Source organism: Podarcis gaigeae (assembly GCF_964106915.1).
Source record: "Podarcis gaigeae genome assembly, chromosome: 15".
Classification (NCBI taxonomy): Eukaryota; Metazoa; Chordata; class Lepidosauria; order Squamata; family Lacertidae; genus Podarcis; species Podarcis gaigeae.
Window position 1 is genome coordinate 9,937,020 of NC_139692.1, and position 25,821 is coordinate 9,962,840.

At 44.3% G+C, this 25,821-nt stretch overlaps 1 long non-coding RNA gene across 1 annotated transcript in view; it reads right to left on the reverse strand.

Moving 5' to 3' along the window:
- Positions 1–22,778, reverse strand: part of LOC310832240 — a 39,012-nt gene extending 16,234 nt beyond the window's left edge. The window contains exon 1 of the long non-coding RNA XR_014558189.1: positions 22,695–22,778. This is a non-coding gene — a long non-coding RNA (uncharacterized lncRNA). The remainder of the gene's footprint in view (positions 1–22,694) is intronic.
- Positions 22,779–25,821: the final 3,043 nt, after the last annotated feature.

Below are 25,821 nucleotides of genomic sequence, written 5' to 3' on the forward strand. Positions count from 1 at the left end.
ATTGGCCTGATTTATGAATCTGTGCAGGATATAAAAGAACTAATAAATTACATGTTTCTGCCAACCTAAACCATACATGAAAAGAGTTTGCTCAGGGAATAGCTTGGTCTTGGCTCCGGTGAGCCTCTTAAAGCCCCTGGTGACAGAGTTCTGAAGGGCTGCTAGATGAAGCTTTATGCAAAACACACTGCAGAGAAGGCCAAGCCCAAGACTTTTCTGAAAGCCTCTCTGTGTGGGGAGTGAGCCCTTCACAAGCACAGAAGCTACATTAGTATGGTGTGCAATCCCACATTGCAGGGCACAGACATGTGAATGGTGCGATCCTACACCTTGCTGGCTGGTATGGGTATGGAGAAGACCTCAGCCTTCCCTCTTTCAGCTTCGTTGAAATGCTTCACTGCAGCTTTCTTCTGCGTATGCCTGTTTTTGGCATGCAATTTCCCCCTAATATAATGAATTTTATATGCTGTTTTCGCTAACTTATGCAACTTATGCACACTTTGCTCTAACACACACATTTTAGTACACATCTTTGGTTGGGGAAATATTATTGCAAAAATGTGTGAATTTCGAAGGATAGCTATGCTTTGGTGCATGTGTATCCTTTCATGAAGGGCAAATTAGGACGGTTCATATTGCAATGTGTGAACCAAGCTGAATGTCACCCCCTCACTTCAGATCAGCTGCTCCCTCTTTCCCTCCCTGTGTCCAGTTCTAGGCACCAAAATTTAAGAAGGTTATTGACAAGCAGGAACGTGTGCAGAGGAAAGTGACCAAGATCATCAAGGGTTTGGAAACCAAGTTTTAAGAGGAACGGTTGAGGGACCTGGTTATGTTTAACCTGGAAAAGAGGAGGCTGAGAGGAGATAGGATAGCCATCTTCAAACATCTAAAGGGCTGTCACATGGGAGGTGGAGCAAGCTTGTTTTCTCCTCCTCTGGAGGGTAGGACCCAAATCAATAGATTCAGGTTACAGGGAAGGAGATTCGAAATAAACTTCAGGAAGAACTTTCTGACAGTAAGAGCTGTTCTGCAATGGAACAGACTCCCACCAGAGGCAGTGGACTCTCCTTCTTTGGAGGTTTTTGAGCAGAGGTTGCATGGCCATCTGTCATGGATGCTTTAGTTGAGATTTCTGAATTGGGATTAATAACAAATTAAGGTAAAGGTACCCCTGCCCGTGCGGGCCAGTCTTGACAGACTCTGGGGTTGGTGCGCCCATCTCACTCAAGAGGCCGGGGGCCAGCGCTGTCCGGAGACACTTCCGGGTCACGTGGCCAGCGTGACAAAGCTGCATCTGGCGAGCCAGCGCAGCACACGGAAACGCTGTTTACCTTCCTGCTGGTAAGCGGTCCCTATTTATCTACTTGCACCCGAGGGTGCTTTCGAACTGCTAGGTTGGCAGGCGCTGGGACCGAGCAGCGGGAGCGTACCCCGCCGCGGGGATTCGAACCACCGACCTTTCGATCGGCAAGCCCTAGGCGCTGAGGATTTACCCACAGTGCCACCCGCTGTGTAACAAATTACATCCCCATAAATAAGAAAAGGATATTCTTATACGCATCCGCTGCCGCAAGTGTCCTTATAGCAAAGAACTGGAAGGGAGACAAAATACCCACAATAATAGACTGGCAAATCAAACTTACTGAATTTGTTGAATTGGCCAAAATGACGGCAGCTATCAGAGGTCAAACAAATAAAAATTTAATAAAAGAATGGAGTTGTGTGAATGAATATACGAAAAAAACACTGCTTCAGTACAGAAATATTGATATGTAAACAACAAAGTTTGTAAGGGGAAAGGTTACAAATGCAAGTAAAATCAGAATATTTGTCAAATACAACACAATTGTAATGATAAGTTATAGAATTAAGGTCAAGCAACGATGGAAGGAAGTCAGATTTTAACTCACATTTCGAGTTATGTCGAACCAATGGTGGGGTGGGGTGAGGTGGTGGGATGCTTTGTGTTACTAACATGTACATATGTGTAAACCTTTCTTTATTTCTGTTATTTTGTAGAGATAAAAACTCCAATAAAAATTAATTTTAAAAAAGAGATAACTGTATTGCAGGGGTTTGACTAGATGATCCTTTGGGTCTTTTTCAACTCTACAATTCTATGAATTCTAACTTTTACTAAATCCAAGTACTTTGGGAAGGATCTAGCACCCAGGAACTTAAAGGATCCTTGCTCCCCCCCCCCCAAAAAAAACACAACTTGAATCAATACATAGCCAAGCATTAGCTATCTTTAGTTTAGGTGAGATGGGGAAATCAAGGGAAGATAAGGGATGGAAAAGGTAATGTTTTGATTTGATGGGTGTCCCTGTGTTGGGGGAAACCCGTAACACCTGCACTATGTGACAATTAAAAGAAAGATGACTCATGGTAACAAGTCAAAACAAAAACAAAAAAAATTCAGTAGCACCTTAAAGACCAACTAAGTTAGTTCTTGGTATGAGATACAGATACAGTGTATCTGAAGAAGTGTGCATGCACACGAAAGCTCATACCAAGAACTAACTTAGTTGGTCTTTAAGGTGCTACTGAAAAATTATTTTTTTTGTTTTGACTATGGCAGACCAACACGGCTACCTATCTGTATCATGGTAACAAGCTTAGTGAGGTGTGTTCTGCTTCCAGTCAGCCATGGCTTCTTCCAGAAACTCAATTCCATCCTTCTCTGCACCCGGTTTCTGCCCACATTCAGTCAACCTCACATGCCCACGAGCAAGTGCAGGCCTCATTGGGCCATTTGAGGGGGTGTTCCCCCTTCCCACCCATTTAAAGGGCTTTCCTCTTAAATATTGTTGTAATTCTCCACTCTTCAAGCTTTCCCTGTGTCTGCCGATACCTTCCTTGCATGCATGGGTGGTGCTGTTTTGGCTGCATAGACGCCGGCACTCACAGCCTGAACCTTGGAACGATTTCCTGCCAGTTGCCTGAAACTGCTTGAGCTTTCCAACATTTCACATGTAGAATATCAAAGAGTTCCTAATGTGTTTCCTGCCACTTTGCAGATTAGTTTGGGTGCCAATAAGGGAGCTGTGAAACTCTGGGCGTCCAGTGCAGGCGAATGAGCATCCAAGTTTGTATAAACTGATGCAAAGTTTTTGTAGAGGGGTTGGTTATGTATAAGAGGGAGAAAAAGATTCCATCACATTCATCCAGCTAATTAGCATCCCATTATGAACTTCTGAAATACATCCCTAAAGCCTCTCCTCTCCCTTCTCTGCCCCCTCCCCCCAGTAAGGGAAAGGGAACTCTAAGGTCACATGCTCTCCAATTGGTTGCACAGGAATCTGTGAAATGTTATCCTTGTCCCTGTTTTGGGGAAGTGGGGCCTGCGCCTCTGCAAAGCACAGTTACACATATTGGTTCTGACAGCTTGAATTAATATGTCAAATTCTATGATCCATATTGGCGACAGGCCTTTTGACCCTATCAGCACGTTGCTTCCTTGGCTGAAAATCGGGAGGCTTCAAACTGATTTGGAGTTTTCGAAACATCCTGATGTCAAGACTGAGAAAGGGGGAGAATGTGTGTGGGAGAGAGAGAGAGAGAGAGAGAGAGAGAGAGAGAGAGAGAGAGAAGGAGAGGGAGATTCTTTAGTAAGGTCTTTCTCAGTCTGGCTCAGGGCTGAATACTGTGACAGGAAATATAAGTTCCTCTTGCTTTCTTCCAAATGCTGATGCCGGACAAAAACTTGATATGCCAACAGCCCATCCAGGTGTCTGAGGGTCGAAAGCTGATCACTGATAACCTAGAAAGTGGGTTGGCTTTGATTTCAGGAGCAAAAGAAATGGCTGTGGGTACGGTGAGCCAGTGGCGTAGCGTGGGTTGTCAGCACCCGGGGCAAGGCAAGTAATTTGTGCCCCCTAACCCGTGGATTTGCGCCCCCTAACCCTAACCCCCAGATGTTGTGCCCGGTGCGGCCGGCCCCCCCTGCACCCCCCACACTACGCCACTGCGGTGAGCTGACCAAGCCTGTTCCTTCCCCCACGACTTACCTCTTTGCAGCCCCTCACCCAAATAACTCATCTCTCAAGTGGATTTATTTCCAGCATCAATGGCCCACCTGGGAAGAAAGTGCCTGGACTTGAGATTGTGTCACAGGGAGAGTTCTGCACTCCTCATGCAAGCACCACTTTTTCTCCTAAAATCAGAGAGCCCCCCCAAAAAAATCCTGCTTTGATACAGTTGTGGCTTTTGCTTTTTTTAAGCACACAGGTCTTTTCGCATCATATCTAAGACCACATCCACACAAAACATTTGAAGAACTCTTATACTACCAGTTATCATGGCTACCTCAAAGAGTCCTATGTAGTGTGTTAAGCATTGTTCACCGCACAGAGCTACAATTCTCAGTGTAATTTAACAATCAACATCTCTTTCCTGGGTACTCTGGGGACTGTAGTTCTGTGAGAGGAACAGGGGGTCTCCAAACAACTCTCAGTACCCTTAACAAACTACAGTCCTCAGGAGTCTTTGGGGGAAGCTAGGACTGTTAAAATGATATAATATGCAAACTGAAACACAGCCATCCTTCAATTTGCAGTGCAGCTCTCCAGCCAAGTAATGGATACAAAACGGAGCATACTAGAGTAAAATATGCATTAAAATACCTAAATTGGTGAAAATAATGTACAAGTAGGGATTGCATTAGGGGGTATTGCTTGCAAAAGTGTGCACGTTAGTCAAAGCTGCATATAAAATTATGTTTATCTGGAGAAATGCACATCAAATTGCTGATGAACTTGCATGAGGACTTCTTTTTTAAAAATAAATAAATCACAAATTGCTGCAGAAATGGGGAGAAAAGAATGGAAGAATGAGAAGCTAAGGCAACTGAAGCAGGCTGATTGGTCCATTCCAACTTGCCAAAGAAGTAGACAAAGGTATTTCTGGTATGGCTACTTGAGAGACTTTTAAGCCAGGTACAGCCCTCCAGAAGTCTGATTCCAACTCCCACAAGCTGCAGCCAGTATGGCCAATGGTCAAGAATTATGGGACCTGGAGCCCAACAACTTCTGTATATTGTTCTCCAGCCCTTCTTTGCGTGAGATCTGAACTCAGGACTTTCTCCATGCAATCCTTGTGCTCTATGTCTGAGCTGCAGCCTTTCTCCAAAACTATGTGAATCAGCTACAAGACCAGCCAGTTTCTCATATAAACCATGCTTGAAAGCTTACTCACCATAAACAATTACTCTAAAGGATCTGACTGTATTTTTAACCTTGGAACAGACCTTCTTCCCTATTTGTTTCGCCTCTTGGCACTAAGAAGCATTTAATCCCTGCTTGTTGAAAGTTGGCTTGTGCATGGGAAAGTCATGCAAAGGGCCCAAATAATCATAAATCAATATTAACTGTGCATTGCTTATTTTTTTTCTCTTTTTCTATTTATTATCCATTGGCCTAAGAAGTTAATATTGACTCAGCCGGAGCAAAATGTCAATAACCACAGACCTTGAAGGTCAGGGAAGCGTGATACCAAATAAGAATGGAGGCTGCCTTTAGAAGGCAACATGCAGCAAAACTGGAGAAGTAATTATTTGGCAGGGATCTCTGCAAGCTGAGAATCTCAGTTTTCATTGAAAAAGGAAAGTAAGTTTCTAGACCTCATTATCACCATGATAGACTTCAAATGTTCTGAGCAATGCACAGGGAAATCTAAGGACCCTCTCCATGTCTGTCAGAACGGAATCAATTTCTGAAAATTAAATAGACTTTCATATATTGGAATAATTTCTACCAATTGCAGAAGACTAAACTCTCCCCTCTTCCTCCTCCCACCCACTGCATATGCATAAGTAGGGGGTAATAGAATAAATTGACACAGAATCTGAGTTAACGTCGCAAGAGAAAAATACTGATCCTACCTTTGAGCAGCATGGGCCAAACCCTGGCAGTATGGAACATCTAGAATCAGAGGAAGTAAGCCTCTAAGCACCAGTCGCTAGGTTGCATCAGCAGGAGAAAGCTATTGCCTCCATTTCCCATACCTTCCAGGTGTCCCTATTTTCCAGGGATAGTCCCAGAATTATGGAAGCTATCCTGGCTTCTGAATTGATCCTAGAACAGCGGTTCTCAACCTGTGGGTTCCCAGATGTTGTTGAACTACAACTCCCATCACCCCTAGCTAGCAAGGCCAGAGCTGAGGGATGATGGGAGTTGTAGTCCAACAACATCTGGGGACCCACAGGTTGAGAGCCACTGTCCTAGAATATCCCTATTTCCCCTGCTGATGCCACCATCACTGATCTCAGAGGGGAGGATGGGCTAGCATTCGTCCTGAGTGGTGGCAGTGGCAGCGGTGGCAGCTGCAAGGGAGCATCCTTTTGTCTCCCATGGCGGCCACTGCTGGCTTCCTCCCATGGGTATCTCGTAGCAGCTGCTGGAGAGCAGGCAAGGAGGGGGAGAGGCTCCCACTGCTGAGGTCCCACTGTGGGTCTCTGAGGTGTAGGGAGAGGGTAGGGGTAACCTGGGCGGGAAGGAAAAAATGCTTTGTGTGCCCACTTGTAACCTTGCGCCTTCCTAAAATTTATTTATTGGTGTGTGTTTTTCTTCTTGTAAATCTACCAAAGAAAAATGCAATTAAAAAAAATGGGATTGAGGAATTATCTTTTTTTTTCAAAAGAAAATTATAAATTTTCCAAATTTATAACAAATACAACACAACACAAAACATATAAAAAGAAAAACAAACAAACATATAAAATTTCTTCCATTTCAAATCCAAATTAATTTCCATTATTGAATGACTTCCTCGGCTCCTCCCTAACTGATTTTCATTGAATCTCATTTTAGCAATTTTCCAATATTCACTTTCCAATACAATTAACTAGTTCAGATTACTAACTTCCTTTCTTTTCATCATAATCTCAATCCATAGTATTATACAATTCAACATACTTTGATCCTAAGCCAATTTAATACTTGCAAGTATTTCCACTTATGTTATATTATAATATTTAGCTAGATATTCCTTAAATTTCTTCCAATCTTCTTGATGTTCCTCCTCTTTCTGATCGCGGATTCTTCCAGTAAGGTCGGCAAGCTCCAAAAAGTCCAGCATCTTCATCTGCCCATCTTCCACTGTTGGTATTTCTTGTGATTTCCAATTTTTGGCTAGTAAAATTCTCACTGCAGTTGTGGCTTACAAAAACAGTCTAACATCTTTTTTGGGCAATTCCATTCCTATTATCTCAAGTAGAAAGGCTTCTGGTTTCTTAATAAATGTATATTTCAACATTTTTTTCAGTTCATTATATATCTTTTCCCAGAAGTCTTTCACCTTTGGACACGTCCATCACATGTGGTAGAAGGTACCTTCTTTTTCTTTACATTTCCAACGTAAGTTATCACTCATATGATAGACCTTTGCTAATTTTACTGGGATTAAGTACCATCTGAGGGCCAGTGTGGTGTCGTGGTTAAGAGCAGTGGACTCGTAATCTGGTGAACCGGGTTCGATTCCCCGCTCCTCCACATGCAGCTGCTAGGTGACCTTGGGCTAGTCACACTTCTTTGAAGTCTCTCAGCCCCACTCACCTCACAGAGTGTTTGTTGTGGGGGAGGAAGGGAAAGGAGAATGTTAGCCGCTTTGAGACTCCTTAGGGTAGTGATAAAGCGGGATATCCAATCCAATCCATCTATAAATCATTTTCATAATATTTTCCTTTAACACCGTACATGCAGTAAACTTAACCCCTTTCTTCCACAGGGGTTGAGGAATTTTCTCAGGATGGTGGAGGGTGTGCATACTGTGGCCTGTTTGGATAGTGGCAATGGAAATGCTCTATGGGGGGACAGGGAATAAATGGGGGGGTTGAGAAGCGTTAGTTGGGGGGAAGTGAGAAATGTCCCTATTTTGATCTGAGGAATGTTGGAAGCTATGTTTTCCTACTTGTGGGCGTCCTGGAGGAAACTGATTGACCCCTGTGGGGGAAAGGATGACTAGAGAGGCCTTTGGCCTAATCCTCCAGCACCCTTATTAGAGGGACTTGTTGTTGTTTCAGCCTCAGATCTGCTAGCACATAAGATATAGATCTAATAACTGAAATGTCTGCAGGATCAGACCTGCTAGTCCAGTATTCTGTCCCGGTGGCCGGCCACACACACCCAGGAAGCTCATAGGCAGGGCTCAAGCAGTCCATAATAATCTCTTAATAAGTCCATAATAAGCAGTGTAAAGCAGATTGCACGAGTTGGATGGAAGCACAGCTGATGCCTCACCCACCCACACCATAATGGAAAAGCAGACAGAACCCCGGGTGTGGACAACCTCTGCAACTGTTGTTACGGGCTGGAAAAAGTCTGCCAAATCTCAACATTGTTATCTATCATTATCATCATCAACTGCAGCTATTTTGCCCTCTTTTTAAAGCTTCCCTCCTTTCTCCACTCCTCCCCCCTCCCTCTGGCACCCAACAATGCGTCTGCATATAAAACATAGCACCAACAACAATTATTGCCCTGCCAGATTTCCGTCGGCTTTGCAACGACAGAATCACAACAAAGAAATGTGACTTCAAAAGCATCCCGGTCTGTTTCCTATTCAGCCCTTCAAGTACAACTCAATAAGGGAAGCTGACAGGCCGCTCTGTTGAGTGATCACAGCTCCGGCTGTCACACCCTTTTCTTCAGCTGTCAAACGCACCTTCGTCTCTCCTCCCCCTGCCTTGTCTTCCCTTTAGATGGGCGCAGGGAAAGAGGAGCGAGCAGAGACCTGTAGACTCGTCTCCAAGTTGCTAAGCAGGATCTTGCCAGCCACAGAAACAGCAAAAGGGGTGTTTTAGCAGGGGAATAAGGTTGCACTTTCCACTATGTTATCCTGGTTCCTTTTTCTTTGTAAACACCATTCCCCTTTGAAGGCTTTGTTGGGTGGCCTCTTCCTTTCAAAGGTTTTCAACAAAGGGGCAGGAGGTGAACGATACACTTCCTAAGGGATCCTCTGAGCATTCAAGGTTCAAGGCAAGCCGGAACCCAAGACATCCCCAGCCTGGATGGAATATGCAAAACAAGTATCTTTTTGCTTTCATGCCCTTTCATTCATGAGTCATCCAACCCTTTTAGCCAGCTGAAGTAGCCAGGGGCTTGTTTGCTCGTGGTGAACCCCTCATCCATTTGTATCTTAAGGACCACCTTCTCTCGTAAATTCTTAAGAACACTCTTCTTCCATACATCCCCCCCCTGCATTCTCAAATCATCAGCTGACATCCTACTCCAATCCCTAAATCTCACAAGGCATGGCTGATGGCAACCAAGGCTAGCCCAGGCTCTGTAGTGGTGCCCACCCAACAGAACACTTTGCCAAGTGAGGTCCATTCACCCATTAATGTAAACAGCTTGGGACCTGGGTATCCTAAGGTCCACATTCCTCCATATGTTCCTTCTCACATGTTCTGATCATCATCAGAGGTCCTGCTCCAAGCCCTTCAACCCCTTCATCCATGGCTGATGGCAAACAGGGCTCGGGCATTTTCTGTGGTGGTGCCCCCCATGTGGGCTGCCAATCTTATCACTACAAGGTTTCAGGCAGTTAGCAGACATGACTGTTCAAAAGGCCTTTAGCTGATTCCCCACCACCACCTTGTTTGGTAGTTTTTAATCATGTCTTTGTTTTGTTTTTATAATTGCACTGTATTTAAGTTGCGGATTGTTTTATATTTGGAATATTGTTCTGTTATTCTGACTTGTTAGCTTGGTCTCTGAGGTGCTAGTCCCAACGCCCTGACCAGCTACCAGCTCTATAGCCAATCATGGTCATTGGGTGACCTCCCTCTGAGTTCTAGTGTTATGGGGTGGAAGATAAAAACATATATCCTCTTTTGCCATGCAGCCTTTAAAACTCCCTTTGCAGAAGAGAGCTAAAGCAAGGAACGGGAGGGATTCTCCAGCTCTCTTGAGGCTGCAGTGTCACTCTTTAAGCTTCCCAAACCCAGTCACATCCATCACTTCATATTAGATAGTATCAGCAGCATAATGCAACTCGACGGATGTAATCAGAGATGGCATGCCAGCCAAAAGGATCTCCAGAAACTTTCAACAACGCTGTTTTCAAAAACCACATGCTTTCCGGCTCTTTTCCTAGAATCAGAGTTTCAAAGGGGAGGTTCTGCTCTGTGCGTGGAAAATTGGGGTCAAGTGGTTGCAAATCAGATCATCATTTTGATGGCCTGATGTTCTGAAAGCTTTGCAATGCTGGCCCAGTTTTCAATCGACATAAAAAGCATCGTAATGAAAGCCGCACTCAGAAGTGCTCCTGTGAGAAGGCAAGCATCGCCCTGAAATGTCCTTCATCTAGAATTGTGTATTGGTTCATCAACTAGAAACTGGTCCCTGGGGGTGTTTGGGTCTGGCCTATTACTAATCACCAGTAGTTCACGATAACCAAGAATGTCTATGTACTTGGCTCCGGCACTCCCTTTTTCAGCAAGTACGTCATGCAACTCTTACAGAGACAAAACAAAGTCTCTGTGTTGTTGTCCAGCTCTGGAGATCCCTTGATTCAAATTCCTTCTGAAGGCTTTATGATCTTGGGTCTTTGCAATGTGCTTCCAAGATTTGCTATGCTAAATTGACTTTGCCCAGATTTGACCACCACTATTGAGAAAACAACTAATCCCTGCCAGTTTAATTTGTTGTTCTACACTAATTTATCCTCCAAATCAGAGCAGATCGTGATGGAACAATTAATTCCAAATGCATAAGAAAAAACCGCACACATTAATACAGAATTTCAGCTGTGCCCAAGCAAGGGGATGATCCCAGGACACTTTTATACTGCTGCTGTTTATGGGTTAGCCCCACCTATTGCCTATGTGTGGCCCCTGGGACATTCCCAAAAGTGAATGTGGCCCACAGGCTGAAAAGATCCTCCTGCTGCCTCTGAGGTAAAGCCAGTGCTTTTTTTTCTGGGGGGATGCAGGGGTACACATCCTCCTAAACATTTTGTGAATCTTTGTACTCTTGTCCATGTTCTGTATTTATTTTCCCCTGATTTGAACTATGAAATGATTATTGTCTTGAGTCAAAATGAGAGTACCCCTAAACATGTTTTAAGAAAAAAAGCACTGGGTAAGGCCACCAAGTCCCAACAGTAGAGGAGGGAACTCATCAGAGGGCAGTTTGCCTGGGAGCTTCTCAAGCTTAGAGCCAGCGCTGAGTAGACAGAAGCGTGCTAAAAAGATCTGCAGTTCTAAGCAAGGCAGCTCCTTCTTTTTTGTGTGCATGTGCCCGTGCAACCGCTGTGGTTTAAGGCAACAATGCTTCTCTCTAGCCACAACACCTAAGAAAGCAATATCATTTCAGTCATTCCCTCTGAGCTGTCTTTCCCTCCCCATGCACACACCACCACCCTGTGCAGCCCTGGGTGGGATCAAGAGAGAATCCTTCTCACACCTCCGCCCTGTCAAAAGGAACAGGCCTTGAAGAGGCTGCCGACAGGTGAGACAATGCCTACTAATCTCACTCGTCTCTCTGCTGCAGGCCAAGCTGCTTTGACAAGCTGCCGTATTTTCCCATCACCAACCTGACACAGATTTCCTCCAGGCTTGCGCCACGCCCATTATTTTGCTGTTGACAGAGGGAGGACGGATCTGGGGCTCACTCACTCAGCATCCACACCGCTGTGCCTTTGCTCCTAAGCAAAGTGAGAACTGAGGAGGTTTCAACACCACACAGAACAGGACTGCCGTGTTGAGTCTCAGGGAAGTTTTGTCCCCCCCAGCTAAATGGGGAAGGGCCATAGCCTAGAGGCGGAGCAACTGTCCTGCGTGCAAAAGGTCTCAGATACAGTCCCTGGCCTCTCCTAGTTGGTCTGGGAAAGGCTCTTGCCTGAAACCCTGAGAAGCTGCTGCCAGTCCGTGTATACAGTACTTTGGTTAGCTAACTGAAGTACTTCAGTTTGACTAACTACCAAACATAGCCCTCATCTGAACACAGTGTATTCCAAGTCATATCCAATGATTCCTTAATTACCAGCCCAGTTACCTGCTGTCAAAATCACACTATTCATAATGAGTTCCAAATGAACTAGGTTCAACAAAAAGCCAGAAGACAAATTAGGAGTAAGTCAGGTAGGGTAGGGTCAAATTCATTAGCAATGTACTCAGTGGCCTTTACACATAAAGATCACAAATGACCATGTGGTAACACTAGCAAACAATTCAAATGAGGTAGCATACACAAATCAAAAAAATTATACATTCAACCCAGAGCACAAAATGTTACATTTTTCTCCTTCTTCTTTTCTCTTTGAAGTATCAATCAATGAAGAATAGAACCAATGCAAATTCCACCTTTCTTTTGTGGTCTATACATAAAGCAGAGCAAAATTGGGTACTTTGTCGCAGGGAGTAGCTAACATTGTGTGTGTGTGCACGTGCACACATGCCAATTAGCTATTGGATGCTAATTGGCACACACACACACACACACACACACACACACACACTTTATTCATTTGTTTGCATCTCTTATGTCATCCAAGGAGCTTAATGTAATGTACCCTCCCCTTCCATTTTATGTTTGCAACAGGCCTGTGAGGCAGGCTAGGCTAAGAGTCAGCAAATGGCCTTGGTCACCCAACAAGCTTCATGGCTGAGGAGATTTGAACCCTAGTCTCCCAGGTCCTAGTCCTACGCTCCAACCTCTATACCATATTGACCCTGAATGTCCTCAGGTTTGGCCTTGTGCATTTGTAGGGATGGGGAAATCAGTCTAGTTCTAGTCAACGTTATTTTCACTCGTATTTATCTGCAATTTAAAAAAATGATTTTCCAGAGGGGGGAAATGCATATAAATAATACTAAAATATGTACATTTGTCCTGCCAACCTAGCAGTTCCTGCCAACCTAACAGTTCAAAAGCACGTCAAAGTGCAAGTAGATAAATAGGTAGCGCTCCAGCGGGAAGATAAACGGCGTTTCCGTGCGCTGCTCTGGTTTGCCAGAAGCAGCTTAGTCATGCTGGCCACATGAGCTGGAAGCTGTACGCCGGCTCCCTCGGCCAATAAAGCGAGATGAGCGCCGCAACCCGAGAGTCGGCTATGACTGGACCCTTTACCTTTTTTATGTACATTTGAATTTCCTCTTGAGTTCACATTTCTCAATATCATATGCCTTTCATTTCCGTTTGAAAACTCATTTTTGATATTGATACTTTTAAATGAGCTGAGAACCATGTCACAACATTCTGAGAAAGCTGATATGTGATGGACAGCTGCAGTCCAATCAGCACACGACTTGGGAGGTAGAATTTGGGTCAGTTAATACTGGGAAGCGTGGAGGAAGTGGATAGGAAAAAGTTTTTCCTCCCTCCATCATAGTGCTAGAACTTGTGGACCTCCAGTGAAGCTGAATGTTAGAAGAACTTTCAGACAGTAAGAGCTGTTCATCAGGAAGTTGTGGACTCTCCTTCACTGGAGGTTTTTAAGCAGAGATTGGATGGCCATCTGTCATGGATGCTTGAGTTGAGATTCCTGCATTGCAGCGGATTGGACTTGATGACCCTTGAGGTCCCGTTCAACTCTACAATTCTATGAAAATTCAGGACAGACAAAAGACCGTACTTCTATACCCAGTGCATAGTTAAACTATAGAATCCAGTCTCATAAGGTATAATGATGGCCACCAACATGATGACTTTAGAAGAGGATTGGACAAATTCATAGTGGATGAAGCCAGCAGCAGCTACAAACCATGAAGACTGTGTTCTGCTTCTACTGTTAGAAATGTAGAGAAGTGAACTCAAGTATTGGGGGGAAATGAGATACAAAACTGTGAGATTTGTCCATCCCTAGTCTGGATCCAACTGTCTGAGTTTTTCTGTATTCCAGGGGCATAGAATCACACAGAATCCTCTTAGCATGCCTGCTGGCCTCCACATTTTCCACTAGCCTCCACAGAGAAGACATGCAAAGGAATGTTTTACCTTGTTTGTAATGACTGCACAACACACCCAGCTTGTTAATTGCAAAAGAAAATCTCTTGCTGCATCTGAGATAGATTTATGATTGGCTCAAATTCCCTTATCAACTTACACATGAATGCTGGAGAGAAATCTGTGGTGCAGAGGTGTTGTTTTTAATTAATATTTGCAATTGTTCTCATTTTTACTGACCTTGGAAAATCTTGGGGGAAGAGGAGGTGCTTCAATCTGGAGGAGACTTTTTTCCCTGGAACATTGCCAAATCTGCACTAAGCTTGAGGGGGTTTTATTTTTTTATTTTTAGGTTTTTGAAGAAGATACCCACTGCTTTTAAGGAGATGTGAGGGTAGAAATCGCTGAACAAAGAACAAGCCAAAGACCCAATGGTAGGTCTAACAGCACAGCCCCAACCCACCCTCAATGTACACGTGCCCTACGTACACGTGAGTAGCACATGAGCTTTCGTATGGTAAATATTTCATTTGGAATTGGGGAAAAGGAAAATGGCTGGAGCCTATTATGTTTCCAAAAACAGAGGAAGAGAATGGGTCATGTGTACACATACATACACACACACACACACACACACACACACTTTTTACTGTTCCAAATTGCTCCAGAAGATTGTTAGCCTCGAACAGTATGGAAAACCTGTGACCTGTAGGCCAGAAATGGTTCTGCAGTCCCCTGGAATGTGTCCTTCCATAATGTCTCTTGCTTGCCTAGGAAGAGAACTGGGGGGGGGGGGGGAGAATGTAGAAACTTCTGGCTTTTGTGTGACTGGAATGGAACCAACTGCAGATTCTGGCCCTCCCTGCCAGATGAAGAACTCGGAGTTCCATCTGTCTTTCTGTCAGAGACTTCAATGCATAAAAGATCAGTACATAGGCAAGGCACAGGTTACAAGATGCACCAGGTATATAAGTGGTTTAGACACTTGGTTTTCATGCAAGCTAAGACACTGATCAAACAAGAGGCATGCACCTTCTCTCTAATTATTATTATTATTATTACTATTGCCTGACCATGATTGGGTTGCCCGCAGCATCCAAGAGAATATAACAACATAATGATAGATCAAACATTAAAAACTTCCTGATATGGATGTCCTCAGAAAGTCGTGCAGTTGTTTATCTATTTGGCATCATCTGATGGGAGGGCGTTCCACAGGGTGGGCGCAACTACTGAGAAGGCCCTCTCCCTGGTTCCCTGTAACTTCACTTCTTGCAGTTAGGGAACCACCAGAAGGCCCTTGAATAGTGTCCCAGCTGAACAATAGGCTTTTGGCCCCTTCAGGTATACAGGGACAAGGCCATTTAAGGCTTTAGAGGTCAGCACCAACTTTGAATTGTGCTTGGAAATGTACCGGGAGCCAGTGTAGCTCGTTTAGGATGGGTGTTATATGGTCCTGGCGGCCATTCCCAGTCACCAGTCTGGGTGCCACATCTGACTTTGGCTACCTTTGGCCCTGACTCCACCCACCACTCCCATGCAGACCCCAGAAGGATATTGTTGGGGGCTGTGGCTCTCAAGAGGAGAAAGCAGCTGTTGGAGGGAGGGCCATTGTTATTACACACATTAATATGTAAACATATAGTTTGCCCATATCTGCACCATCCATTGAAAGTACTCTTATACCACTTTAGCAGTCATGGCTTCTCCCAAAGAATTCTGGGAAGTGTAAACTTCTTAAGGGGGATGAGAGTTGTTAGGAGACCCCCTCACAAAACTAAAGTGCCCGGGATTCTTGCGGAGAGAGCCATGGGTGTGGAAATGTACTTTAATTGCCTGGTGTAGGTGTGATCTTTTTCAGAACAGAGGCAAGGTGAATACATTCAGTTCAGTACTTATTTGGTCTCAAAATAAATGGAACAAAGGTAAGGTAAGCCTTCACGAGGCTAGATGAAGTAAGCCTGCTTTAATAACAGGGTAATTACTCAGACTTAAGTGCACAATCACTTTGCATTTGGCTAAACTTTATGACAGGTGATGACAAGTTAATAAATGAGATGTTTCACCAGTACTTAAACAGCTGTTAACCAGCTACCTCCTGGCGATGGATAGCCCAAAGCAGGGGGGAGGAATTAACCTACTCTGAAGCCAATGCATGGAAACAAGTTATTTTGGTTTGTTGAGCTGGCCTCTGCAATAAATCATCATTAACAATGCTGTCATTTATCAAAGGGAAAAGCTCTTGGTGCAAAAAGCCTTTGAAGTACCAGCACCTATAATTTCCTACCTATAAAAAGGTACCTTTGTGTCTGTGTCATGCCTGAAATTGACAAGAGAGCCAGAAGGGATTGAGGAGTTCATTACTGAAACACACCCATCAAAATAAGCATGCTGCTTATACTGGCAAGCTAGGATGATGGTGGAGGCTTTCATTCACACTCGAACAATACGGTCAGGAGCAAAGTGGCTCAGAACCACATCTGTCACTATCCGGGTGGTCTCTTTGACTTGCAAGCTATCAAAGCATAGGCCTTGAACTCCCTTCTGTACTAATGCCAGGACTCAGCCAATGACCGGTACTGTCTGGCTTTGTAAATTGCTTAGATAGCACCCTCTGCTTAATTTCTGCATCCCATACAGATCTCTTGTCTGGACAAGCCAACAACTTAATTGCCTTGGTAGACTTGGTTCTTTCCTTGCCTATTCATCATCATCATCATCATCATGTAGGCATTGCTTCCCATGAGGCGTATCAAAGTGATTTACAGTATCAATCACATTGTTTTAGATTTATGAGCATAGGAAGCTGTCTTATACAGTGGTACCTCGGGTTACAGACGCTTCAGGTTACAGACTCCGCTAACCCAGAAATAGTACCTCAGGTTAAGAACTTTGCTTCAGGATGAGAACAGAAATCGTGCGGTGGCGGCGCAGCAGCAGGAGGAGGCCCCATTAGCTAAAGTGGTGCTTCAGGTTAAGAACAGTTTCAGGTTAAGAACAGACCTCTGGAAAAAAGTAAGCTCTTAACCCAAGGTACCACTGTACAGGGTCATACCGCTGGTCCATCTAACTCAGTACTGTATATGCTGCCTGCAGCTCTCCAGGGGTTCAGACATGAAAACATTCCTTACCTGGAGAAGCTAGGGACTACACCTGACACCTTCTCCATACAAAGCAGATCCTCTTCCATTGAACTGGGGGCCTTTGATTTTCTGTTCCTAGTTCTGTTTCCTCTTCTCTGCACTTCTCAGCTCACTTTCCTATAGTCCCTTGGAGGATGGATCTCCTTGCTTTTCCTCTCTGTGGTTCCTTGCCACTTTGGCCCAACACTTCCATTGTCTGGAAGCCACCCAGAGTGGCTGGGGCAACCCAGTCGGATGGGTGGGGTGCAAATAATAAATTATTACTATTATTTTGCTCTCTTAGCTTTTATTGTGACCCTTATTATGGTCAGTGATGGTTGTAGAACCTTTATAACAATGCTAGATCAACCTGTTTCATCCCATCAAACCATCCATGCCCTGTTCCTATGTCCTGGAACTCACACATGTTCATCATGCAGTATTCATTTCTCATAAGAGCAGAAACCTCATGCTCCATATCCATAGTGCCAGAGCCACCTCACTAAAATGCCAGCATATGCCCATGATTTGTGGCTCAGGGAAGAACACTTTAGTGGTGAATTTTAGATTGTAAGTTACCCTGGGGCAGAAATCTACCGTCTTGTACTCTGAAAATAGCCACATGCTCTGATATAGAAATGAAAACCAATAATTTTGCACCAGCTGAAGATTCTAGATATCTTTCAGAGGCCTTCAGTACATACAATGAATTACCGTTACTGAATACTTATGGGTGGTTAGGTTTCCTTTTATGGAGAATTGCAGCATTTGAGAGTCGGGATGTTGGAGAATTTGACAAAAATGAAAATGGGAGTGGAAATTGCCAATGTTCGCTTATTTCTCCCATATCTGGAATGGAAATCAGTCCTCTGAGTGCAATCAGCATTTGCTGTCATTGTTGCTTTGGGATATGTAATTGATTGCATTTCCCTCCCATTTGCATTGCCTTTGCATTGAAATGAATGGGGTAGAATGATGTAATGACAATGTAACTTAATGTAAATAACGTGATTTCATTACAATGGACAGAAGGAAGAACAATGCAGTGTTTGCGGAAGACAAATTGCAGCAAAATGGAAACAATGCTCGATATGACAAATACAGGGCAGAATGAAAATTGCATTGCCAGGAGCTGGACTAAGTTATCCTCGTGTTCCCTTCCAACTCTACAATTCTATGATTCTATGAAAATGATGACTTCTTACTTTCCTATTTGAGAGTCACACAATTCCTGTGTCCAGGTAGCATTTTACCCATTTCTCTCTGGTTCTTTTCAGGCAATTCCTTACTAGATGAGAGTCTTCAGTCAGGTACAGGGTCCTACCCTGGCTTTGCAACCTAGAAGAGAACTGTCCCTGGATGCTGATTTTCCCCATTCTCACAAGTGCACCCCAAACTGCTCATCCATGTGGCAGATTTTGCCTGGCCTCACCTCCAGCCATCAATCAACCTGAAAGTCATATCAAACTAATCCTCTCTGGGGAATCAACAATGAGGATCTTATATCATCCTGCCAGCCAGCTGCAAAAAGAAAGCAACACACCCAAATTATGAAGCAAGAGGAGATGTTCCTTGAACACAGGAACAGTGAGCCTCCAGCTTATCACCTAGTTGAAAATCCCTGGGTGTGGGTGATGGGGAAGAGAGCAGAAAGCATCGCATATGTATGGGAAGATATGTGTTGGTGTTATGCTTCCAGCCCAGGTAGATGCAAATGTTTCAGATAAACAATTGCTGAATTGTATTACACACACGCCCAAAAAATGATTTACGTAGTTGAGATTCCTGCATTGCAGGCAGTTGGACTAGATGAGCCTCAGGGTCCCTTCTAACTCCGCAGTTCTATTATTCTACTAACTGAGTGGCTAGTCCTGTAATGGCTAGAACACTGGACCAGGAGCATGGAAATTTGTGCGCCATTTCCTGTTTATGCACAACATTTTTGGCAGGGGTATACCTATGTATATAGCATAAGTATGTTCTCACTCTAGGGAACTCAGGACTGAGGGGCCAGATGTGACCATCTAAGCCTCTATGTGGCCCCCAGGACTGTTCAACCTATATTTCGCACATATACAGCTAAATTAGCATATGCACTTACCGTATTTTTTGCTCTATAAGACTCACTTTTTCCCTCCTAAAAAGTAAGGGGAAATGTGTGTGCGTCTTATGGAGCGAATGCAGTCTGCGCAGCTGTCACAGAAGCCAGAACAGCAAGAGGGATTGCTGCTTTCACTGCGCAGCGATCCCTCTTGCTGTTCTGGCTTCTGAGATTCAGAATATTTTTTTTCTTGCTTTCCTCCTCCAAAAACTAGGTGCGTCTTGTGGTCTGGTGCGTCTTATAGAGCTAAAAATACAGTATATGTCTTATGGGCCTGTGCCCTCAGTCATTTTGTGTTCCTAGGAAAACACTTACCCCTGCCAGTTGCAGAAAGCTAACAGACATTTTTGTGTGGGCTTCTTACAAGACTGTTCTGTTCCATAGGCAGGTAATAAGCTAAATTGCAAAGAACCTTGATCACAGGATTTTAGGAATATCCTTCTCTCCCTTATCCTGAGTGACTATTGGTCCATCTGGCTCCGTATTGACCACACTGTCTGGCAGAGGATGTCCAGCATTTCAGGCAGGAATCTCTCCCACTGCTACCTGGAGATGCCAGGAATTGACCCAGGGACTTTATGAATGCAAAGCAGGTACTCTACCACTGAGCTACGGTCTTTCCTATTTCTGATAAGAACTTAAACTATAGGAACATCTTGAACTCCCTCTCACTGTGTCTTCTGACAATTTTACTGATGCCGGGGGGGAGTTCATTCAAGCAGGTTTCAGTTGTGAGGAGGAGGAGGACTTTCGGTGGTCTCTTGTCAGTGAGTCTCCTGCTGGGTTGAGGACCCTCAACATGTGCCCACCCATGCCAACCCTTGACATTGTCCCTGCAAACATCACTGCAGAGAGCATTCAAAAGTCAGGATGCCACCATGGAAAGGTGCTCTCCTTGATTATTACCAGTCATACTGAAAATGGTGAGGAAACCCAGAGAAGGTTCTTAGATGATTATCTCAGATACAGGCAGGTGCACATGATGGCAGGCACTTCGCCTACTGCAATTGTTAGTTTGGTTGTTTACCTGTTACAGTTCCATAATCTAGTTTCTACCAATGCTCTCAAACCAGTTCACCATTTATAATAATGGCTTATAACAGGGCTGGGAAACCTGTGGCTCTTTGAATGTTGCTGGATTTGGACTACAGCTCCTATCAACCCTAACTCTTGGCCATGATGACCAGGGCTGATGGCAGCTTGAGTCTAAAAACATTTTGAAGGCTATGAATTTCACATCAGTGCCAAATTAACAGAAGCAGTGCATTATGAGAAAGAGAGTGGGAGAAAAAAAATAAGGAAAATAGAAGTACAATGGCTATTGCATGAGATGGTTCTGGAACTGGAAAGAGGGAAAGGCCACACGTAGCAACCACATTGATGGAGGAGGTCCGCACTGTCAGACCCCTCTCTCTGAGGCAGGCAGGGGGAGCATTTTGTGAACACAGCAGGAGCGGGAGTCCTACACCCACCTGCCTCTGCCACCAGCAGGAAATTTTCAGTTTTGTTGTATGCCAGTGATATGATCTTCTGCTCTTATGCACAAATTGGCTTGAGGCATCTCTTATCAGCTTTGAGAAACTTTTCTAAGTCTGAACAGCTGGGTATTAATTATGATAAAACAAAGGCTGTTGTTTCTGATTTAAAAAATAAGAACTTTACCATGCCTGGGACGCTGATGGTCATGATATTGTTGAACAAGTCCAATTCTCTTGTTTCCTGGAGGTCGTTATTCTCGGCAATGGAATTAGGAAAAATGAGAGCTTGGGAAGGGCCATAGCTCAGTGGTGAGGCACCTGCCTTGCAAGCAGATTGTCCCAGGTTCAATATCTGGCATCTCCATGTATGGTTGGGAGATACTCCTGCCTTATATCCTGGAGAGCTGCTACCAGTCAATGTAGACAAGTTACACTGAGTGAGATGGAGCAACTGTCTGACTCATTCCAAGCACTGGGAGAAAGCATATTCAGATTACCAGTTTATGAGTTCACACTGCCCAAAACATCCCTGAACTCTACACCAGCCCTGAGTCCTGTTTTACAGAGGACAGTCCTGTATTGGAAGGAGTCCTCTGTTTGAAGGGCTGTCTTGCCCCAGTCCAGTTTAAAAATAAAGGACAATACGAAGGAAGAGCAGGGCCCTTGAAGTTCCCCATCAATAGTTTTTTTAAAAGTTTCTTGCATTTATATCCCACCTTTCTTCCATCGTGGGACACAAAGTGGTGTGCCTGTGATTCACAGGTGGTCATCTATCCAGATACTGACCACATCCAGGCCAGCTGTGCTTCAGCAAGGTGTTGGCCTTGTGTACCTTCAAAGCATAATCTTGAGAGCAGCTGGCACCTGAACAACAAACTGAACATGCACAGTCTTCTCCAATAGGGTGAGATGTGTTACATTTCTATATTATTAATTATAATAACTATTTCTAAGTGTATTTCTTTATGTGTAAGTTAGTATGCACAAATGTTATGCAGACCCCTATGACTTTTTTCTTTTCTTCTTGGGGGCGGGGGAGCTGATACATTTCCTCTTTTTCGGCAATGTGTGAATGGGCACCCTACTGAGTTTCAGCAAACACAGGGTGTGAGCTCTTCTCTGTGTCCTTAATATTGTTATCAGCCACCCCCAATATTAGCCACGGTTTGTGTTTCCATTGGAAATCAGGCACAGTGGAAACTGTAGCGTCTTTAAGATACAGTCATACTTTGGTTCTCAAGCAGAATGCATTATGCGAGTCCATTCGACTCCCGGAACAGTTTGAAAACCAAGGCGGAACTTCCAATTGGCTGCAGGAGCTTCCTGCACTCAATCAGAAGCTGCAGAAGCCACTCCAGATGTTTGGCTTCTGAAAATTGTTCAAAAACCAGAACATTCACTTTCGGTTTTCGATCGTTCAGGAGTTGAAATGTACAAGTTCGAAGACGTTCAGCAACCAAGGTACGACTGTATATGCAATATACGACTGTTGTGCTCTTGATTTGGAATCAGTTCCTCGCTATGTCTTGAGAACTATATTAGGTTTCCCAAGAGACCCCCATCTGTTCTCTTGCATTTTAAAATAGGTGTGTTGCTATGAGGATGTATCTCTGCATTTTTAAACAAGTGGATGAAAACTTAAAACTATGGAAGCCAAGAGACTTCCCAGACTTTGACTCAGAGCAATCTCAAAGCATCGAAGGTGTCGTGCACCTGCATCCAAGAAAGAGGCGAAACATCAAAGCCTCCTTGGGAAGATTCAGGACCGGAAAGAAAAGGTACTTCTTCACACAGTACAATCGATGAAAATCGCTCCCACAAGTGGCAGTAATGGCCACCAACTTGGATGCTTTTGTAAGAAGATCAAATAGATCAAAAGGCTAGTAGTCATGATGGCTGTGTTCCGCCTGCATTGTTGGAGGCAGTATGTTTCTGAATACCAGTTGCTGGAAATTTCAGGAGTGGAGTGTACTGACACACTCAGGTCCTGCTTATGAGTTTCTCGTGGCTATCTGGTTGGCCAGTGTCTCATGCGTATCTCCTGGAAAGCTCATTGCCCTTAGTCATTATGTCGTCTCATTATGTAATGATATGAAAGAGATACCTGAATATGCCTATCTTCCTCTTTCCTCAATGCTTTCCTCTAAGAGTAAGGAATCGGATCTGGCCAGGTGGCCAGATACATATCTGCCCTATACCACACAGGGCTGTCAATCACCTGATTTCACAATTACATCAAGTGAGGATCATCAAGACCATGCAGGGCTTGTGGAGAGTCCTGGGTGGAGCTTTGAAGTGCCTCTGATCAGTATGCTCGAAGTCACCACCTGTTAGGTGATCAGTCAATGCCTGCTTTCTATGGGATTGGCTGAGTGAGAGTGAATCTGGCCTGAAATCCTGGAGAACCTATGCCAGTCAATATAGAGTACTGATATATAGATGGACCAATGGTCTAACTCAGTATAAAGCACTCTCCTATGTACATGGAGATGGACATGAGATAGATCAATAGATCCACACCTTAGTATGATCATAACTAAGAGTGTTCTTTGATCTCAAAGCATGTCAGATAAGGACAGATTTTATTCATTTGAGGTTCCAGCAAATGTGCTTATTTTCTTTGGAGGCTCCAGCAAATATGCTTCTCCAACTTGATGCCCTTCAGATCTTTTGCACTACAACTCCCATCATTCATGGTCATTATGTTCTCTCCTTCTATCTTTCACATGTCTCTTGAAATATAGGAAATCGCCTTATACCACATCAAATTATTTGGACATCTAGCTGAATATTGTCTACTCTGAGCTGACTGGCAGTGGTTCACCTGCTAGCTAAACCTCTTTTACTGAATACGGCAAGGACTGAATAAGCTCAGAGTATGAGGTTGAATAAGGGACGTGGGTGGCACTGTGGTCTAAACCACAGAGCCTAGGGCATGCCGATCAGAAGGTTGGCAGTTTGAACCCCCAAAACGGGGTGAGCTCCCATTGTTCGGTCCCAGCTCCTGCCCACCTAGAGGTTCAAAAGCACGTCAAGTGCAAGTAGATAAATAGGCAGGAAGGTAAACGGCATTTCCGTGCACTGCTCTGGTTCGCCAGAAGCAGCTTAGTCATGCTGGCCACATGACCCGGAAGCTGTCTGCGGACAAACGCCATCTCCCTCGGCCTATAGAGCCAGATGAGCACACAACCCCAGAGTCGTCTGCAACTGGACCTAACAGTCAGGGGTACCTTTACCTTTACCTTATGAGGTTGAATGGGGATTTTCCATACCCAAGCCTAGTGCTGTTGCTGCTACTGCACCACAGTGGCCGGACTAGCTGTACCATTGGCAGCCACCTCACACAACATACCCTGAACTCCACAAGGTGACTGCTACCTGCCATCAGATGTGGAGAAAGATACCCCTTTGTCCCCATTATTGAAACAATATCCAGCCGATTTACTGAAAATACCTCTTTGGGAAGGGTTGTAGCTCAGCAGCTTTGCATGCATGTAGAAGGTCCGTGTTCTATCTCCAACATGTCCACGTAGAGCTGGAAATGCCTTAAACCCTAGTGAGCCGCTGCCAGTCAGGTTAGACAGTACTGAGCTACATAGAGAGGTGGTCTGACTCTGTAAAAAGCAGCTTCCTGTAGGTCTATTAGGAGAATGGACATAGCTATGTAGTAGAACATCTCCACTGAATGCAGAAGATGCCAGTTTCAATACCTGGGCAAGACCCCAGTCTGAAACTCTGAACCTGGAGAGTTGTTGGCACTCAAGGTAGACATTCCTGAGCTAGATGGACCCAATATATGTTCCTCTGTTCCAGTCTACCAGTCCAATGGGCTGCATTGCATGGAAGGGGAGAGACCACCATCTTAGTCTTCACCATCCAAATGCCTTGGGCTGGCCCTACAAAATGCTACATGAGGTCAGGAAGAAGTTTGGTGCAAACAGTATTTTGGTGCAATGCAGCAGAGAAGGAATCAGGTGTGCTGAAGTCTCCTGAGACTGGAAAAGAAAACCAGCATGTCCACACCCAAAATTGCCTTCCTTTGGAATTTGAAATATTGGCAGCCGCCATGGCTTCTCTGATGCTTACGTATCCCAGTTTTCCAAAGTCACATACTATATCATTGTGAAGGAGGACAGAGGTTCTCACTATTAAATAAAAGCAAGGAATAAAGGCTGCATAGACACCATATGTTTCAACTATATCTAAAGCACGTGACTTCCCCAAGCATCTTGGGGACTGTAGTTCACCCCTCACAGAGTTACGGTTCTCAGTGCCTTTAACAAACCACGGTTCCCAGGATTATTTGGGGAATGTTACATGGATCCAAGATCAAAGGATTGCAGGATCAAAGATTACAGGAGCTGGTTCACCCAGAGAGTTTCTTGATGCATCATGTGTGAAGTAGCCCTAAGCAATGTTTTAATTTGTTTTAAACTGTTTTTAATGCTTTTTTTAATATTGCTGTAACCTGCCCTGGCACCTTATAATGAAAGGCAGGCACTAAATCTAAATAATAATAAGAATAATAATAGAAGTGAAAATGGAAGGAATGTGCCCCAGGTTTTCTGCAGCAGAGAATTCATTTCAAGCCACAATCCTGTATTACTCAGGCCACCTCCCTCTTTAAGTTGAGGTCACAGGAAGCTGAGAGAGGTGTTGTCAGAGGAAGTCAGACTGCCATGGCAACAGGAATGTCATTTCTCTCGTTACAGGGCTCCAGTGCCTTTGAGAGCTGTATGAAAGACAGAAATTCAACAGGTACAGCTTCCCCGGCACAGAATTGCTTCAACCCTAATGTAGTCCCGTCCCATGAAGGCCACTCACATCTGTGTGCTTTTGCAGCAATGTTCAGGATGGGGTCCCCCCATGGCTGAAAATTGCCTCTCAAATTTTTGTTGTTGTCATCATTACCATTTGTCGTTGCTGCTGTTATCAGAGGCGGTTTTAGGATGGCACGACCGCTGCAGTCACATAAGGTGCCATACTGCAGGGGGCACCACAACAGTGCTATAGAATGGGGCATGAGAGGTAGGGGGCGCCAAATTTTAGCATCGCATAACCCAAAGCCCACCACTGCCATTGTTACTATTATCCGTGACTTGCTATAACAATATTTTCCTGAGCAATGAACAAATAAAACAGCAACTTAGCAAAATCACAGAATGCTGTCAAATCAACACTAACAGCCAATGTTTTCAAATATATTGAAAGCCACCTTAAGATTTCTGATT